This window comes from Triticum aestivum, chromosome 4B, assembly GCF_018294505.1.
Source record: "Triticum aestivum cultivar Chinese Spring chromosome 4B, IWGSC CS RefSeq v2.1, whole genome shotgun sequence".
NCBI lineage: Eukaryota > Viridiplantae > Streptophyta > Magnoliopsida > Poales > Poaceae > Triticum > Triticum aestivum.
In genome coordinates, this window is record NC_057804.1 from 270,258,300 (window position 1) to 270,265,454 (window position 7,155).

Sequence of the window (7,155 nt, forward strand, 5' to 3'; positions counted from 1 at the left end):
TGAACATCCCCGTGAGCTACCTCCAACCTGGCGCCACTACACGCCGGTTCGCCGATGTATTGGGCATGATCCAGTCTCTAGCAGCCCTTTAGTCTTCCACCTACATTGTTACCATGTGCCTCTTCACCATGCCTGCGCCTCTACTCACATGTGAGGATGTGCCCCTCGCAATTCTCCAACTTCTATTACAGCCTCCCTCGCGATTCTCTACCTAGATCCAAAGAAGAGAACGGTCGACCTCTTATTCGCACGGGATGCCGCGGCCAGCGCGACACCGGTCGAGACTATGGGGCGGCAACATCGCAACGGAGGCTGTGGCGCGAGAAGAAGAAGATGAGGAAAGCTGCCATCAACTAGGCATTGGTGGCAACAGCGAAGTGGCGGCGTCCCATGAAGGAGATGCAGGGGAAGCCATGGTTTGGAGGTGCCAGGGAGCAGCGTCGCTCGTTGTGCCAGGAGCGACTCTCCAAGAGGAGGCTGCGTTGGGGAGATCATGGGGAACATCGGGAGGATCGTGGGAGGGGTGCGTGGGTGGGTAACTGGGTGGAACCAAATCAAAACGGAAGTGGGAGAGGGCATCGCTACGGGAAAAGAATCAGAGGTGGGAAGGGATGTATCAATAGCGATAGTAGGAGGTCGAACCATCACGACGTTCGATTCTCCTTTAATAGTAAAGATTCGGCCCAAAAGATGAACTGCACAGAAAAATCAAAGAATACATTACTGTGCTAAACAAGCAGGCTAGCCATGCTCCACCTTCACTTGATCCTGAAATCAACCCCTTCCTAAAGATGATACCGACATATTTGAAGCAAGCAATTTGAGAAATGTAACAATCCACAATTAGTTTGCAGAATAAGAGCAGAAACAATAGACCTGCCTAACAGTCTTGGCATAAGCATCCATTGCCCCAGTATAACAGCGCGGCACACCAAGTGCCATCATCCCCTCGGACTGAAGCCTAACTTTGACAAGGTCAGTGGGGTTGGCCACTGAGATTGTAAGGGCACATTACAAAAAAAAGACACATCCGTGACATTTTGGGCTGAACGAAACTTTTTTTGTCATACATATGACACTTCTATGACGATAATTGTGACAAAACCTGGTATCATCATAGATGTGGTGGGCTCCTACTTCTATGACAAAAAATGGGCTTTTCGTCCTGGGCGGGCTGGAGACGCAGATGCATGACATTCTTTGGGTTGTCCATGACGGAAAAAACTATGGTAGAAGCGAGGGCGAGGAAAATTTCGGGGAGTTCCGGAATGACAACGCTACGTACGCTTCGACCAGGTGGGTCCGGACTGTCAGGCACTTCCTTGCGTGCGACGATGTAGCTGGTGGGTCCCAGCAGTCAGGAGGGCAAATTGTTTTTTTTCGGACGCACTTCCTTGCCTGCGAAGTTGTAGCTGGTGGGTCCCAGCAGTCAGGGGGGCGAATCGTTTTTTTTTTACCCGGACGCACTTCCTTGCGTGCAAAGGTGTAGCTGGTGGGTCCCAGCAGTCTGGGGGGAAACGTTTTTTTCATGAAATACGGTGGCCCGTATGGTGGGTCCCTGCTGTCAGGTGGAGGAATCATTATTTTCCTCGTAATAAGGAGGCACTTCCTTGCTTCAGGTGGATGAATCATTATTCTCCACGTACAGTCCACGTCCGATGGAAGTCGTTCCTTGACCACATTGACCATGCCGCACCGAGAGCACCAGGGCGGTGGACGACGGCGAGGCCTAGGAAGGGGACGACGGGGAGCCGGGGAAGAAGCGACAGTGGAAGCCCGCGTGGAGAGGAGTACGAGGGTTCACTGGTTCGGCTGCAGTGTGAGGCTGCCATCCCACAGGGCCTGGCCAGCGGTGGGAATAGTAGGGGGCAGTGAGGCCTCCGTGGCAGCACAGCCGGCCACGGGAGGCAGGAGCATGCGGCACGACCGGCGCTGCTTTGGGCGGCTGGAGCAAGAAGACTAGAGGTTGAAGAAGCACTACGGCCGTTGGATGGACATCGTACGGTCACTGGAGCTAGAATTGTTTATATTGACTAAGTTGACAAAGCCATCCATCCCCATCAACTTAGTAGTCCCACAAGTCTGCCTGCCACCAAGCTGGCTCCCAGCTAGCAGGGGGAGTATTCATTTTTTTGTGCGTAATAAGGAGGCACTTCTGGTGGGTCCGAGCTGGCAGCGGGGGAAATGTTTTTTCGCGAAATACGATGGCCCGTCCGGTGGGTCCCAGCTGTCAGGGACAAACCTTTTTTTCGCAAAATACTGGTGGCCCATCCGGTGGGTCCCTGCTGTTAGGTGGAGGAATAATTATTTTCCGCGTAATAAGGAGGCACTTCCTTGTGGCTGCCATGGACCCAGCTGTCAGCCTCTCCACGTACAGTACTCTTCCGATGGAAGTCGGTCGTTGACCACATTGACCACGCCGTGCCGAGAGCACCACGGCGGTGGACGACGGTGAGGCCTAGGAAAGGGACGACGCAAAGTCGGGGAAGATGCAGCAGTGGATGCCCACGCGGAGAGGAGTACTAGGGTTCGCTGGTTCGGCTGCGGTGTGAGGCTGTCGTGGCCGCAGAATAACAGGGGGTGTGGGTGAGTGGAGGGATGGCCTGGCCAGTGGTGGGAGTAGTATGGGGGCGGTGAGGCCTCCGCGGTAGCACAGCCGGCCACGGGAGGCAGGAGCAGGCGGCACGACCGGCGCTGCTTTGGGCGGCTGGAGAAAGAAGACCAGAGGTTGAAGAAGCACTATGGCCGTTGGATGGACATCATACGGTCACTGGAGTATTGACTAAGTTGACAAAGCCCTCCGTCCCCGTCAACTTAGTAGGCCCACAAGTCAGCCCAACAATATGGTGGGTCCTAGCTAGCAGGGGGGTATTCATTTTTTTGGGCGTAATAAGGAGGCACTTCCTTGCGTGCGAAGATATAGCTGGTGGGTCTGACCTGTCGGCGGGGGGAACATTTTTTCACGAAATACAGAGGCCCTTCCTATGGGTCCTAGCTGTCAGGTGGAGGAATCATTATTTTGCGCGTAACAAGGAGGCATTTCCTTGCATGCGGCCGTGGACCCAGCTGTCAGCCTCTCCACGTACAGTCCCACGTTGACCAGGCTGCGCCGAGAGCACCAGGGCAGTGGACGACGGCGAGGCCTAGGAAGGGAACGACACGGAGCTAGGGAATACTCGGTAGTTGTTTCCCACGCGGAGGAGTACGAGGGTTTACTGGTTCGTCTGCCATCCCCAGAGAATAACAGCAGGTGTGGGTGAGTAGAGAGATGGCTAGGCCAGCGATGGGAGTACGATGGGGCCGTGAGGCCTGCGGCAGCATAGCCGGCCGCGGGAGGAGGGAGCAGGCAGTCCCATCGGCGCTTGTTCGAGCGGCTGGAGCATGAAGAGCAGAGATTGAAGAAGCACAACAGCCGTTGGATGGACATCCAACAGTCACTGCTCACGTGTGTTGACTAAGTTGACAGGGCGTTGCGTGTGCGTCAACCTTTTTTTATGAAAGCATACGCGTCAACCTGTAGTAGGCGCACAAGTCAGCCTCAAATCTGTGGAAAACAGCATACAGCCCATCTGCCATTATTTCTAATAATGTACAGCCCATTTGCTAATTCTTAAGAATTTTTTTGGAGCCCATCTTCTTTTTGTTAGCATTACACCCCATATTGTGGACACAGTCAAAAAGTATTGGAAATTTTGTATATTTCGGTGCGGTCAACTGTTTTTAATCCAGAAATATCGATTCACATTCAAACTATTTTGAAAAATAATTTATATAAATATAAAATCCAAATAATTGTCGACGCATAAAAATCAATGGAATTTAAAATCTTGTAATGAAAAAAAATTGAAACTAATTCCTGGTTTGATGTGTTTTAAAAATGTATAGCCCATTTCTGGGCAAACCGAATGAAACTCTCCTCGTCTTGAAAGATTTGCAGCCCATCAGGGCCGATAAAGCAAGTAGGCCTTGTTTGGGTATTTCTTTAAAAAAATAGAACTGGGCTAGCCATTTTCAGCAAGAAAAAAACACAATTGGTCTCATGATGTGGTAAACATCAATAAAACCATGGCTAGACGGGCCACAGCCCCCGCACAGCCCCGTTGCTACCCTGATCTGTCGCTAAAACTAGTATAAATAACAACTGCTTGTTCCTAAAAAAACTATGCGACCTGCTGGGTCCCTAGTGTCAACCGCTCGTAGTGTAATTCTCTTGTTTATTGACTACGTTGACAATGGCGTGAGCCCCAGATGTCCAACCATTAGGAGGAACCATGTTTTTGGGCATGTAATATAGAGGCACTTGCTTGCGTACTGCCATGACGCTGGTGGGTCCCTACTATCATCCTCTCCACGTACAGTCATCTCCTTGTTCCTCTCGGTTGTTGATGATGTTGACAATGCAAGAGGGCGGCGCACCACGCACGGCGAGCGAACCAAGGCCGCAACATGGAGGACGATGGCGAGGCCTCGGACGGAATGAACAGGAGCCGTGGAAGATGTGTTGGTCCAGTCGCAGACGGAGGGGAGTACGAGGGTTGACTTGTTCGGGTGCGGGTGCGTGTTGGGGTTGACGTCGGCGGAGAATAACAACACGTGTGGGGGAATAAAGGGAGGGACTGGCCAACGTTGGAGGGTACATACGGTAGGGCGGCGGAGGCGCAGCTAGCCATGGGAGGCGGGAGAAGACGGAGCCGACGGGGTGGTTTGGTTTGGGCGGCTGGAGGAAGAAGAAGACAAGAGATAGAAGATACACGACAGATGTTGGATGTCAATTGAACGCCTGGTAGGCAGAATCGTTTGTTGACTGGCTAGTAAGTCGACACCACCTTGGATAGACTATTTCCTCGCGGGTCCCAAATGTCGGAATCCAAATCTGTCACGGTCATGCAGCCTTTCCTATGAAAATTTACAGCCCATTTAATGTGCTAGTTCGAAATAAGTTTGTGGGTGCTGGTGGGGGCTAATCACCTGGCTTTTATAATGCACAGTGTGCTCAAGTAGCCGGCAAGAGTGATGTTATTTCCCTTGGTTGGAATTTTTTACAATATTTCACTCTAAATTAAACGAATGGCAAGCAATTTGCCTTGTTTCAAAGAAAATATGACAGTCACAGCCGAGTTGAAAAGGGCAGGAACATCTAACTCCAGCTTACAAACTGTACAAAAGCACGAGGGTTAATTGTTCATCAGGTTTACAAAAAAACCAGGTTGAAAAGGGCAACAACATCTAACTCTAGCACTGTTTTCGGCAGTCACAGTCAAATGGATCTGTCAGGTCCATAGAATGAACATCCTGGGTCGTAAAATTTACTGGATTATGACCACAATATGTTTTAAATAGAAGCCCGACACGTTCAGAAGCTCTTTTGCCCACATGAAACACCTTTTTTTGCTCTTCGACATACCCATTCGTCAAAACCATGTTGCTGATAAACTTAAGCCTGATGGACAATAGTAACCTCGCATTCAGCAGGAAGAATGTGACAAATCTAGTGTTTGCAGGGTTGTCTACATATTGCTCTAGCCTTATTGTCTTCAATTCAATCTCATGAGAAGTGTGAAAATCCCGAAGCTTACGAATCCACCGATTGGTTATAACTTTCTTACCCCGTCCTGTTGCCTAAATAGGCATGAAGATTGAAAACAGTTAAGGTCTAAAAGAAGAGTGTCGAAAGAGCAACAGCTGAACGGTTAATTCTAGTACACTATATGCGGGCTTCCAATGTGCGTGAAATTATCACCTTTATTTACAACTTCTCCAGACATGGAAAGCATTGCTGCAAGCCAATGATCTTGTTCAGATCAAAACTATTCATTTGGATATAAAAGATCTTGATAGAATCCAGCACCATTGATAGGCCATCCATGGAGAAACTCTTCATTGAGCATAGAATATAATATTAGTACAAAATGTGTACTCCAAGATGATATATAACTTATGCGCAGAAATTTAAAATGCAGCTTATGGTTACAAGTGTAGATGATAATATAAAGTACCTAAAGAACTGTGGAGCCAAACACCATATTGAAATGAGCACAGAGATCATGTATTACACCCAAGGTCTCCGGTTTAGGCGCAGAGAGGACGGTTATTTGCAACGGTGAATAACTAGAATCAAGGATCAACCTTTGAAGTGAAGAGGCATCTTGGATGATGAGCTGCCTTTCGTCAAAAGAAATTCCAATTCTTACAAGGTTAGGCGACTTTATTTGGAGACAACCGATTCTAACTGTGAAAACAAGCACCAAGCACTCCAGGGCAGGGCAACTGGAGTGGATGATGATGTGCAATGAGGCCTCCGATATACGAACCCGCACAAGTGAAAGTTTCTTGAGAAATGGGAGTCGAAGGTTTAGTACCAGATTGTATGGTAGGTAGCACAGCGCAAAGGTGGCGGTGTGGAGAGAGGAGGAAAACCGCGAGATCGACATCGGTGCTGAGGGCACAAGTTCATGGCGTTCGGTATGTGGTATGTGATTTCCAGGGGAATAGTAGAACTCAAGCAGCTGTAGTTCTATGAATTCAGTGGATTTCAGCCAGGCGTCCACCGTGCAGGGCATGGTATGCTTGCTTAGGTAGCATGATGGGATGCAGAGGCTTTGAACGGAGCCCTGGTGGGAGGAGATGATGGCTCTGGGGATTTCAAAATCATTGAAGAGACATAGCTGACGACAGTCGAGATTAAGGGGCACGGCGCGCCATAGAGTGCGCCACCGAATTGAGAGGACTTGGGTGCGGCAACAATCGTTGGTGGGGAGAAGCGAGATGATCTACCCAAGGATGGTGTCCGGGAGATCGCTGATGCAGTCCACCCAAGATTCTACGGGTTCCTGGGATCCGGTGGGGGCGGGGTCGCCGCTTCTCCCCGCGCTGCTGGGTGCGGGATCTACAACAGGCGTCGCCGCTGGCGGGAGCCTCATCTTCTTGGCGCTGGGATCAGCTGACTCCATTTTCCTCGAGGGCGTCATGTCGCGCTCACGGATTTGAGCGGAGTAATGAATGACGAGCCTAGTTGTAGTGCGAGTGAAGAAGAAGGGGAGCTGGGGGTTTTCTGTAGGAGTGAGGAAGAAGGGGAGCTGGGGGTTTCTGTAGGAGTGAGGTGAGGAATTTGGGGGTATGAGTGGAGCGAGGAGGAAGAAGAGCACCCAGGTTTTT

At 50.2% G+C, this 7,155-nt stretch overlaps 1 pseudogene; it reads right to left on the bottom strand.

Annotated features, from left to right (window-relative positions):
* Positions 1–843: 843 nt before the first annotated feature.
* LOC123090077 (mitochondrial uncoupling protein 1-like) overlaps positions 844–7,155 on the bottom strand; it is a 43,533-nt pseudogene continuing 37,221 nt past the window's right edge.